Here is a 13,501-nt window from a genome sequence, read left to right as displayed (position 1 = left end):
CTCGCGCAGCAAGCAAAGGCTGAGACTGTGTTCGGCCTGTCGTCTTGATCACTAGTGCTGCAGGGAGAGCGACATCATAGCATCACATGGTCCTGCAATGGTTTACTGACAAATCTGCACTCGGTCGCGAGTTTGATTGGTGTTTGGACTGTGGCATAGCTCTAAGCTGCACTTCAAATGTGTGGAGTTTTGTAAAGAGTCGAGCTGGCCCTAGTTACTTGGGATGCTGTGTAGAGCACTGCTGTAGGCAGTATGCTGCCAAAGTGGCGCGTCTTGGAAAATATTGTGGTCGCTACGAGTGCTGACCCCCTCGAAACACTCTTATGTTCGCTCCCGCCAAACCCACCAGCTCCAAATGAGAAACTGGAAGTGTGTTGTCACGCTGACTGCTTCCATGGGTCTTTTAGGCCCATGCTTAGCCATTATTGAGATTACGTTGATGGCCTAGCCTGCTCGAGCTCTGGTGTCACGTGCGGTATGACAGCACATGCCCTTGTGTAACATTTTGTTATCGCCCTCTCCCTGTCTTTTCATTTGCCCATCACTTTACATGCACTTTTTAGTTTACTCTAAAAAAAAACTTTTGTCTCGCCTTTCTTTTTTTAAGTTTCATAGCACAGAGGAATAGAAAAAAAGCCGTTGCTGTTGCCGCGTGGACTTTGCCTTTTGTTGCTGAGCTTTGTCACTGTTTACCACGTAATCCTAACACATCATGCTATCTCTCTTTGCATATGTTATCTTCTTGTTTAGCCAAGATAAGGGACCTGCTTTTAAAAAGCCTTGATGCCATCCCAGCTAGCTTGTTTTCCTCGACCATTTTATATATACAGAGTTCTTCATTTTCTGTATTTTTTTTTCCCCTTCTGTACTGTGTAGTTCTCACAGTTCATGTATGAGAAGAGCTTGGTTGCAGGTTTTACTGGCTTTTCGCTTTGTTATCTGCGACTGTCTATGGTTCACTGGGTCTTTGTTTTTTCTCTTTATTCTGTCTTATGCCATTGATATGTTGCGCCTTCTCATTTTGCCACTCGGCTTTTTTTTTTTTTTTTTACTTTGGGTGCCTTCTGACTATTTTCTGTTACAGTATTTCAACCCTTTTTTTTTGTTTCTTCTGCTGTGTACACTGTGGCTTAATATTTTTTTTTATGCCTGGGGACCAACCCATAGGTCGCATGGCTTCCACACTTTTTGCCTGTGCTTCTGTTTCTTATTTTGTGTAATAAAGCTCCACACTCTCCATGCTTTGCCTCGTCTTTTCTCGCACCCTCCCATAGAACTGTCTATACCACACACGTTTCAATCTTAGTTCAAAATCTTTGATTCTTGGGCTCTGCTATTCATGCTGTTTCAATTCGGGGGTTGCCCTTGTGCCCTGTTGCTGCGTAGTTTGAATCAAGGTACTGGCATTCATAGAATGTCGAGGGTTTTCACTCGTCCTTTCAGCCTATCTTAACGCAGCCTTTTGAAAGCCCTAAAATGATTTGTGCCTAGCCTTTGGTTGGTCAGTGTGGTGATAGGCACGGTTACGAGGTTCGTGGTTTTGTTGTGGTGTGCAAGTGATTACATTTCGTCACCTCAAAGGAGAAGCAGCTTCGTCGACCTGCCGTAAATTCTTCAGGCCTGTTCTCACAGTACCTAGCACGCAAGAGCAACGGCTTTGTCAACTCCAGCTGCCAGGAGTTTTCGAGCTTTCCAAGTTTCTTTTTCTTTTCTCCTTTTATCCCCGCCATGCCTTATTCTTCTCTCCTGCATTATGGGGATTTGGAAGGTGTCAGACACTCTCTTACTAGCGTATAACCTTGTGAATGTCTTTCACATGTATCTTGGTTCCTGAAGTGTTTTTCATTTTTAGTGTCTTTTTTTGTTGGTGGTTGTGTTAACCTTGTAATCTGCCTCATTTGCTGCGACAGCACCCCCCTCCCTCAAGCCACTGTGGCCGAGGCAGATCTGAACAAAATAACATCCCCCCCCCCCCCCCCAACACATCATCATTCTTTATTATATTGTATCATTTTGTTTTTTGGCCATTCAGCATCGTTATCTCCTTTTAATGGGAGTACTGGGAGGATTCATGTGTTTAATTTTATGAAAGTGAAAGAAGCGAGTATTTTGGTGAATAAACATGTTGATTTCTTTTTTTATCAAGTACTGCAAAATCTTCCCATTCATTTTTTGAACTCTTGATTTTTGTTTCTATGCCTACCAGGAAGTGTTGCTAGTTATGTACATTGGCAAAATAGCTTGCCATTTGCTCGCAAATCTGAGCCTGCATTCCTGCGAATATTGTTACTCCTCAAACTTTTGCTGGCGCACGCTTGTTGCCAGAGTGCAGAAACTCGCTGAGTGTTGAGGGCTTGGCACGAGTTGAAAATGGACACACTAGTTGCAACCTCTTTCGGGGGCTGCTGCGACAAGCGCCTTTGATCGTCATCCGAGTATGCCGCATCTTTGTTCGTATAGGGGTGATTGCGATTTGAAAATGTCGAGATTTCGCTGACATCTGCACCCAGCTCTGTGCAGGTTGGTACGTACGATACAGCAAAGACCATTGTTGATGGCAATCAAAATTGTTCTTGCGACACAGGTATCACTTGTTCCACGGCCTCGCTGGTACATGCATTTATGCAACGCAGTATTTCCTGCGCTAAAGTTAACAGCAGGCATCGTTTGATTTTCTGATAACATGTTCCGGAAGTGCATATGCGTGTTAAAAGGCTGTGCTTTTTCGCCAATGCATTAGGTTGAAAATGGGAGCAAAGGTGGACTCAACCAATTACTGGAATGCAATGCAGGTTGATTGTGAGTGATGTTTGTGTGCATAAGTCCTGCGTTTTTATGAAAAATGGGAATAGGGAATACACATAAGAAATTCTGAGCTATGTTTCAGCACTTCATGTCAAATGCTCAGCAGCCTGCCTTTTCTTTTGTTGTCTGCACTTATAAAAATTCTGTGGAAGCCATTCTGTACAGATTTTGTTTCGTTGAAACTGGGTGAAAAAGGTGCGGTCTAGGACACGGCAGATTGACATACCTCCAAGGCTCGCCGAGCCTAAGTATAGCGAATGATGGTACTGCATTCGTCGTGTTCACAGCAGTATTGCACTTGTGAAAGCACCGAATTTTGTGTAGGATGCATGAGTGAAAATTTCACGTGCTCGGCTTGTGTGGTATTACATGTGACACACATAGTTCTAAAACCGGCTGTTTTGTGACTGTCGGTGTGCTTGTTAGAAGCACAGATTTCTGCTCTGTGTGGAAATGCCATTTGCTTGTTTCTTGGTTAGGATATTCAGGTAACTATGCTGCCAATGAGTTTTAAGAGAGCCATTTGTCTTAGGAGATAAGTGCAAGCCCTCTGTTGGTACAGTTTTGTTGGACTTTTTGGTATCCAGGTTTGCAACATTGCAGCACAGGGGATGGGGTCTACCAAGAGGAGGATATTTAACATACAAGTGATATGCTCGTGTTCGATGTGCAGTGGTTGATTAGTGTTTAAAGCGCACTGTGGGACTGCAGCACTGCAAAGTTATTTTGCAGCATGGGTTCATTGTAGTAGCCATGCAAAGGCATTTCACTAGCGAGGGAAAAATGAAGTGTATCCTGTAATCTGCTCGAAGGCGTATTACTTTTCTCATATCGGTGGCGGTGAGGTTGCAGCATGTTGACAATGTGCGAATAATATCGGATATGCTCGTTAATGTTACTGCTGTTGTTGGAGCCACAGGTTTATGATCTGCTCACGTAGCTGCGAAGGTTGCGAAAAGTTTCGCTTGGGACTAGCGTGTAATGCTAGGTAAGCAGACCAAATGTGAAATTACTTCAACAGTGAGTCGGTCGTTGACTGAAGTCGGTTGTGTTTTGTGGATGTATTTGTTGTGGTGGTGTTAATTATTAGTCATTATTTTGCATGACATAAAATACTAGCTACTTTGTAGGGTCGCTGTTGGAGATTGCATTTCAAAGGTTGTATTGGGGCACAAAATTTTGTCGCGTTTCGAAGAAACGGCACCTAAAGGTTCATTGCATGCAAAGTGCATCTTTTTTTCTCGTTACGCTGCTCTCATACTTCAAAGCAGCGTTGTTTTAGTTAAGGGGGCCAGTTTTTTGAAGCAAGTGGCTTGTGCGGAAGGGGGGGGGGTGGGGGCATGTAGAAGCAGCTGACCCCCCCCCCCCCCCCCCCCCAACCATATTTTAGTGTGGCCCCTTCCGAGAGCAAGCGCATTGGTCAAAGCAACACATACGCCCCCACCCGGCCTTCAAAAAAGCTCATTTGTCGTGGCCTCCCACCCTCCAGGAAAACTAATCCTGGCGTTGCCCATGTTGTGCCGATTGATGCAGAGGACGCAGTGAGCGTGGCATACATAGGCAGCAGTTGTTATACCCGAGCCTCTCGTGCGTTGATAGTAGGGGTGTCACTCTTGTGTCCGTGGCAGCAGCAGTCAATGAGCGAGATTGGAACGTTGCCACTTGCCCACGAGCTTGCGTCAAGCGCACATTAAGACGTGTGATACTTTGTAGAGTAGACTATATGAAAGCCACGAACAAGGCCGATATATATATATATATATATATATAATAATTGCAGCCGAGTCTCCCTTCCCCGATGACACTTTCATCTATTTTAGGTGCTGCAGCACAGGAAATTCATGAGTGTGGCTATTCTGTGAAGACGAGATGTATGCCTACTTGGCTTTCAGAGGATAAAGATATATATTCACGGAAGCCACCACCAAACAGGGTGTTTATTTGTCACGCAATGCCAGACCTCGCATGAAACAATCGAGTTTTTGGTCCCGCTAGGACGAACGAGCCTGATATGAAGAAAAGGAAAAGGCAATGTAACACTTCTACATGGCGGTTCATTTGGAAGCGCGTGGGTACCCTTGCGCAACCGTGGTCGATGGCTGCGACGTTTCACGCATTGTAGTGAGCAATGGTCCACTCGTGCGGTTCGTTTCGAGACTGTACTGAAACCGTAACCATATGTAGGCGCTACAGCGCGTCGGCGCTCGCCATGCTTTCTTTCTATGGAGGGTAAAATGCCTGAAGCTACAAGTAGCTTCGCACCCTTTCGCAGATAGAGGGCGTGCCGCGTGTTGCAGTGCGTACGGGTAGTAAAAGGCCTGGTGCCATGCTCGCGTTTCAGTGTCAGCGTGTAGCTTTTGTATGTGCGATTCTACGAAATAGGAAGCGGGTTTGGTGTGCACGATAAGCGTCTCTCGAAGAGGACAGAGAAGGTGCCGCGCCCTCTATAAAGGCCTCACCACACGTATCCGTTGGAGCGCGTGCACAATGTTGTCAAAAAGCCATGTTTTGACAGGCTGCGTGTGGTCAGGTTTGACGGCGAAAAGCACGACAGTGCTCCCTGCGCGAAACTTGTTGCAGCCAGCGGTGGCTCGGAGGATCCCCCCACGCGCTCCGATGTTTCCTTTAGGGATGGACCTCTTTGTGTATGTATGCAAGAGGAAACATGGTCAAACGGCACGTTTTGCTCACCACAAGAAAGCAGCGGTGACATTTACGACTAGCCGGAACGTCTCGTACGCGTTCCTTTTGAGCTTTTCGGAGGACTGCGGCGTGCGACATTCTGTGGCAGCGCGAATTTAGCCGTGCCTTTCCAACTTGTTCCTTCGTTAGCTCTCTCTAAAGGTGAAGAAAAAAAAAATTGATCCGCTATCTCCTCCCTGTACGATCAGGCGCGTGGTACACCGTGCGAGCAATTGTTAGTACTTCGCACCATCACGTTGGCGTGTCTGTGTTGAAAACTTTTTTTTTTGCACTTACATATCACCACACGCGAGAAAACGAACAATTTTTCCCCGAGACCCCCCCCTTTGTCCCCGCCCCTGCATTCACACGGCCTAGGGCCACCGGTGAATACTGTTATACACTCAACCTTGTATCGCCTAACTGTACCGTATACACTCGTGCGCGATGCGCACCTCTATTTTCTATTCCACAGTTTTCCGTAGCATCTATAAGCGTCGGGCAAGTAAAGACTTGTCGCAAACTTCGTCGTTACTCTAGCTTCCCACTTATTCTTACCGAACTTTGTCGTGAAGTCGTAGGTGGTTTTTTTTGTTTGTTTTTTCATTGGGTTCACTTGCAAATCAACCGGACTTGGGGCACGTTTGTGCCAGGTGGCATGCAGAGGGTATTTCGCTTCAGTGCCACTTTAGGACTAACCATTTCTTTTTGTGTCCAGTTTTCCAGGAATCGAAATTCTTAAGTGTAAGGCTTTATCTGCGGCCCACCTCTCATTTCGTGTTGACGTCAAAGCTTACTCTATGCATATTTCACACAGATCCATCGTAGCAGTTCAAGATTGTCGACTCTGAAGTCGGAACAGCGCTTGATTGTTTGTTTTGAAAGCTCACTATGACACACTTACCGATTGAGCGCTTGGTAGTGTGAGCTCGTGTTTGTGGTGTACCTCTTTTTGCGTACTGCTGGCCCTGTCGGCGGCAATCGATGAAAAGATGCGCAAGTGCTCGCGCCGCGTTTTGTGATCGGGTGCCTGAATGCTGCCGAAGATCAGTTACGTGTACCTCGGGCTAGATGGTGTGACGTTACATAAACTTCCTCTGGCACTCTTCCGTGTACCTTGTTCTAGCCGGGAAATGGCAAGCTAAAAAGAATGACCACATGAAAGAAAACAGTCGCCCAGGTATTCCCAGTCGGCTAAGTAGCGAAAGGAACTTCGGAGCAGACATCTTGCAACAGTCGTCTCGTTTGAAGATGCCGTAGAACCTTTTTTCTTTTCCTTAAATCGCAAGTCCTAGAGACTACAGAACTAACGTACCGTACGCCAATGGGGCTGAGGGGTAGTTCACTAGCGGGCGGGTAAAACCCATTTCTTTCGAGGACCGCCTTCATCTCCCAATGTCTTTGTCAAAAAATATCAAAGTACGTGCATATTCATTACTATAACGCTGCTGCCTTGTAAACATTTTTCCCTGTGTTGCTCGCCTTTTCTACTGATTCTCCTGCTGTCACTGTTTTCCCACATATTTTCCACATGAAAAAAAAAAAAACGTGCCTCTTTTAATGGGCTTCTAAACATTTCATTTATTGCCTAAACTTTGCTGTGCTGTGTAACCCTTTCACGCGCCATCATTTTCAGCTATGCTTTTTTTTTTCTGGGGATCTTGTTTTACCTTGGACCTGTCTTGACCACGCGAGTGGTGCAAAACTGAGCTTGACCCCCCCCCCCCCCTTTACTTTTTTTTGTCAGGTTTCAAATGCTCACTTAATTTCGTGAGGGCCCAACTGTGAATTGGTACATATTTCTCAAACACCAGTTGAAACTCTTAGTTTTTTTTTCCATGCCATATCAGGTAAGGTGCTGCGTAATTTAAAGGAAAGACCAACTCTGAAATATACGTTATAGCTTCCAGTCAGCAACGTACAGTTTTAGCTGAACTTATGCATAGTTTGTGTTTCGGTGAAATTGGAATACTTCGTATTTGCTAACGTATTCATTTCGTCTCTGCAGGTTATTTGGATTTTCTCAGCTAGGCATCAATATTGCGTACTCATTTGAGGGAGCCTTGCCCACGTTTTGCGCTGCTCGTGTGGGCTCACAATTTTTTGCTGTACTTTTCTAACCACTGTTGTTCTCTGTACTGTTTTTTCCACCTGTTCCATTTGCAAACTACACTTGTCTTGTGTGCTTCTCTATACTTCTACTACTACAACACTGGTACTGCTGCAACCCAAGTGTTAAAACCGAGTCTTTATGTGTACATATTACATCTTTTTCCTGCACTATATCGCTCCTTTTTGCTATGTAATATCTCTCCAATTCTGTGGTGGGTTTCATTAAACGGAAAGTCTTGTATTCTCTGAACTTTCGCCTATGCTTTCCCTTGACTTCTTTTTCTGTCGCTCGTCTTGAGCTTGCTTTTTTTTTACTATTTAGGCGCATTCAGTACACAGGTAGTAGCGCTGAGCGACATAACTAGGTTAAGTGTTGCATATTTGGCATAGCTATAAGAGGCAATAAGAAGTAGTGACTGCTGGCTTAACTGCTATAAAAATTATGGCAGAAGGCTTGTCCACCACTACTTGTTCTAGTTATCATCTGCCAGTCCTGTACTGCATTCGAAACACATGCAATTCGATCGCGCCGGCCTTAGCAGAATCCTATCGCTACAGTAACTTAACCACGAGCCGTTCGCGCAATCCAGGTGCCCAGTGTCTTAGTTCTGATACCGCGCCTGTTGCAGTGCGCCTTTGTGGCGAGAACCTTGATAAACCGTGCAAAGCAACATTCCCGACGCGCGTGCCTTGAAACGGATGCACTCAGCTGCATCTGAATTTTGCGTGTCCTGCACATCGCCGAATAATTGCATTGTCTCAAAATAACTTATCATAGGAAGTATAGCCACTTATGCGAGTGTCATCAAAAAAAAAAAACAAATATTAGAGGGCCTGTAGACGGGACTGTCAACAGCGCAGCAGCAGGAAGTCCGGCTGACGAAAGGCCGATAAGGATCGCGTGCAAACCGATCGCTAGCCGATTCGGCGAAGTCGTCTTGTTCTAATGATTCGAAGAACGCGCCCCCCGAAAAAAGTGTGACGTCACTTTCGTGCAGTGCAGTAGCCGTTTCCGTGTGAAGGTGGCTTGTGCACCGCACTGCGCAGAAGTCTCTGCGTTTTCAGTGACTGCGTGGATTCGATACAAGTGGCGTTGTTAAACAACACCCGTAGGGAGTACGGTTGCAAAGAGCTGCGAAAGATAAATCAATGCAGAAAGGACAACAGTATAAAAGAGAGCGCTGAGGGGCTTTCCTGACATTCCTCAAAAGTACGGTGCACTTCTAGTGCGCTGTAATCAGAACAGAAAATAAGTACAAGAAATATTTCGATGTGGTTGGCGTTGTGTACAGAAGTTGCAGGAACAGGTGAACAAGAAAAAAAAATGCCCGCAGCTTCCCTCGGCGGAACACTGAGGAGGATGCGTAGCATATAATTGGTTAACGGGGTGTTAAAGTGCGACTTACTTGGGTCGATGGCTAAATTGGTTAACGTGGTTGTGAAATGGGGTGTTAAATTACGACTTACTTGGGTTGATGGCTAAATTGGTTAACGTGGTTGTAGGAGGGGGTGTTAAATGAGTGAACACGTACACACGTATGCGAAAGGGCGGCTCGGGTCGAAGGGACGTCGATCATTGTGTTTGTGGATTCGTTGGAATTCATTTCACCGCGACCTTGGACGTCGACGCGCCGTACAAACCAACCGACGAGCGGCAACTGAGCGAGCGAGCGCTGACCTTGAGTATATATACAGCGCGACGGCGCATGCACTGTCAGCTGTCGAATGTTCGAGAAGGGGGAGAAGCGCAACGGCGCATGCGCGCGCGTCAGCTGCCGATGTTCTCGAAGCGTGACGGCGCATGCGCGCTACATTATACAGCTAGCGAATGTTCGTGAAGAGGAGAAGCGCACGCGGTGTGTAGAGGAGGAAGGGCGCACAGATGGTGGAGGAGTGAAGCGCGCGCGGTGTGTAGAGGAGGAAGGGATGCACAGATGGTGGAAGAAGGAGGAGGAAGCTTGCGGACGGCGCCGCACTACAAGCCTCGAGTATTAGATGCTCCGCATCTAAAAATGTCTGCGTGGGCTGAAACCCGGAAAAAAGTTAACGTGCTCATTGTGGCCACGACCAAAGTCAATATATAAACTGAGAAATCAATACAAGTATAGGACGTTGCACGAGTCCGGACGTGGGTATGTGAAAACGTGCAATGACAACAAAAACGGTAGCGAGAAAGCATTGTGGTGCAATTTCCTCCTTTGAATATACTTTTACAGCGCAAACATAAAACGATCCACAAAGAAAGCGACGACACACACCAGCGCTGGTGTGTGTCGTCGCTTTCTTTGTGGATCGTTTTATGTTTGCGCTGTAAAAGTATATTCTATGGCTATGAACCAACTAGGCCCAAAAGAAGTTTTACTTAATTTCCTCCTATAGAAGGGAAAACGAGGGTGTTTTGACGCAACGATCAACAAGCCCCTGAATCAGTCGCTACTTGAATTTCGGGAACAAGTTGATCGGCGTGCTAGCGTATGACAGTGTACCATGAGAAACGCGGAAAGCGGGCAAGATCTCGGCCATGCTTTGCTTTAATCGGCGACAAGTTATCTTGGCAGTGGAGCCAAAGTTGTGGAGTCGTCACTTCCACACGTTCGTGTTGCTGCGCAAGTAGTACGACAGCTTACCGCTGGTTTCGTTCTTGCTCACTCTAGGAAAACATTTTCGCGGCTGTCCACTTGAATCGAACATTCGAGCGGGTGACGCCGTATCGGCGCAACGATTGGCCGTCTGCTGCAACGGTTCCGCGCAGGCGCAGTGCATGATCGGCGCTCCTTCGTCGCGTGAACGGCGATTTGCGCGTCGCTTTGAGCTGCCGCCACTAAAGATATTAATATCTGTTATTAAATATATTTTGTTATTAGAGATATGAAAGACGGTAGTCTTTCTTGGGGCCCTTCGACGGAAAAATTTTGGTCTGTCTGTGCGTTTGTCCGCCCTTATCGAGACCGCGAACGTCCAGCCCCATCCGCAGCGCCCACCAATATTGCTCAAGGTTTAGCGTTCATAGTTGTGCGATTATCAATTAAAAAGCAATTATTGCGCATATCTGAGGCGCCACAACAACGCTTCGATGTTTCGTATGTCTGCCTTTATACTAGAAGAGGCACACGAAAGTAACTCTGAGGACTGTAGCTTTTATCGCGCTGCGCTGACAGTGCAACGCGATGTTCAAAAAGGTGCTTCCAACGCTTTGCTACGACGACACGGTGATGGCACCTGCCCGTCACTTTTCGTTCTACACCTTATCACCTCCGAGACTGGCGCGCATCTTTCTCCGCGAGTGCGCACGCCTTCGTTTTCGAAGATAACTACCAGATGGCGCACTTGTTTAACGTGCCTAGATGCGCTGGTTCGCCTTCCCTACAGGCTCGAGGCGCTCTAACGCAGTGCCTCCAGAGTACCATTCACCGATTTTCTTGCACAGAACATCAACTAAACGTTTTGTTCACTCTCACCAGACGCAAGACGATCGTCTTTCGACGATATTTGCAGTGTAACATGCAGATTCGGGCCAATCTTTTTTTATTGTTCAATGCGCATTTTATAGTTTCATGTTACCAGTATATGTTTGTTCGAGAACTAAACAGCGTGTTTACGACCGAACCATGTCACAGACGTCGTTTTTACTTTGGAAAACGGGCGTGCCGAGAAGGTGTTGTTACAAAATGGTAGGGGGAAAAAACGCGAGACGTTCTTGCAAGTAACTCAAGCTGCAATTTCGTGTAACTGTTTGAGTTCCATAGCAAATAAAGCACTATTTATTTCAGCGAGGCAGATTAGAGAAGTACGGTGACCTTAAATAGTTTTTTGACGCGGTATCAGGCATGTACTTTGGATCTGTAGCTTGCACGATAGTGCCAAGAAAAGTCTCCGAGTGTAGATGGCCACACGTGGCCATAGATAGGTTCGGTGGGTGTTTTCCATGTTAAGGCATACCACTCGCCTGTCGTATTAGAAGCCTGTCGCATGACAGTGCACTAGTGCAGCCACTCGTTGCGCACACGTCACTAATGGGCTGCGGTGGTTTTGTTTCGCACGTTTCCAGGGGTAGCGCTCGCCGCTCTACGCAACTTGGAACGTTTTTTCTGGGGTTGAAGAGGCCGTGCTCGTATCGCTTTCAAACGGCTGTGCACAACCTCTTCGGGATAGGGTAGAATTACGCTTTGTCGCGGCGAAGCTGTTTGACAAGTGAATCCTTTATCGGAGGCAAAAACGATGCTTCGCTGCCGGAACATGATGGCGGCTCATCAAAGTCTTCGGATAGCTCGAATCTCGCTGGTATGGTCTTCTGTGCGCAAGCAGACGCTTTCAGTTTCGGCTATGTTCTTTTTTTTTTTGTAGATTCGAACGCGAAAGAAATCAAAGAAATAGCAGTTACGTCTGTTTTGCTTAGCTCTCTCTTCTCCACGCGAAGCCCCGCCGTGGTGGTTTAGTGGCTAAGGTACTCAGCTGCTGACATGCAGGTCGTGGGATTGAATCCCGGCTGCATTTTCGATGGAGGCGAAAATGCTGTAGGCCCGTGTGCTCAGATTGCACGCTAAAGAACCCCAGGCGGTCGAAATTTCCGGCGCCCTCCATTATCTCTCGTAATCATATGGTGGTTTCGGCACGTTAAACCCCACATATCTCGACGCGAAGGGGGGGGGGGGAAGGGTGTCGCGGAAGTAAACAAAAAAGTATAGAAGGGCAGCTGCAAAGTTTTTGAACCATCTCAATTCTCTGGGTAATAAGACAAGCATGGAACAGAGGTTTATATCTACAGTTTAAGAAGTCGGACTAGAAGGGGATGAAGCAATGGAATATATAAAAACAATGATGACAGAAAAATTTAAACACCAAGAAAGCGCTGCATGCACCGTACTAGATGAGGATGGACCAATTACCGCAGTGGCCCCACTGGGACAACGAGAGTGGGAAAAGGCAGATAAACGAGTTTTTAATAACACATAAACAGGCATTGACAGCATCCATATCGTGCTGATAAGAAACTAAGACCAAACTCTAAGCAAACATTGAGAGGCAGCGAGCAAAGCAATAATGGATGGTGAAGCTCCCAATGGGTGGAAACTAAGCAGGATGAGCATGATCGCTAAAGGGGGACAAAGCCGTTATAAACAATGCGTCCTATAACAGTGACATCAGTAGTTTACAGGCTGGTGATGCAGATAGTAAAGACTACGCACATGGTAGAAAATGAGGGGGTGCTTGGAGAACTACAATATGGGTCCCGTAAACAAAGGAGGTTGGAGGACAATCTGTATTAATTGATGCAGTGTATTGAAATAGCGGAAAAAAAGAACACACGCCCCTGTGGCTGGCATTTCTAGATATCAAGGGAGCTTACGATAGTGTGATTCAAGAAGACTTGTGTAGAATACTGGACACACTAGAAGTGGAAGATGGAATAACTAATCGACTAAGGGATATCTATGAAAGTAGCAAGGTAGTTATTAAATGGGAAGAACAGGTATCTGAACCTATAGATATACAACGCGGGCTTCGACAGGGATGCCCCTTGTCGCCTTTGTTATTTGTGCTGTATCTCCAAGGACTAGAAGTCAAATTAGAAGGGAGTCGACTCGGATTCAGCATCTCTTTTGTCAAGCAAGGAAACCACATTGAACAGTCATTACAGCATTGATGTATGCAGATGATGTAGTATTAATAGCCGACAACAAGGAAGATCTGCAGGCATCGATAGACATCTGTGGTAATGAGGGAGTTAGGTTAAATTTGAAGTTCAGCAGGAAAAAATCGGCAATCATAATATTTAATGATAACATAGTCAGTGAGCATAAGATGCAGGAAGTCACGCTGGAAATAGTAGATAAATAGAAAAATTTGGGTGTATAGATAAATAATGTAGCGAAATATATGTAATGACTAAGGGTAACAGGAA

The sequence above is a fragment of the Rhipicephalus microplus genome, chromosome 10 (assembly GCF_043290135.1).
Source record: "Rhipicephalus microplus isolate Deutch F79 chromosome 10, USDA_Rmic, whole genome shotgun sequence".
In the NCBI taxonomy this organism is placed as follows: Eukaryota; Metazoa; Arthropoda; class Arachnida; order Ixodida; family Ixodidae; genus Rhipicephalus; species Rhipicephalus microplus.
This window is presented reverse-complemented; position numbering follows the sequence as displayed.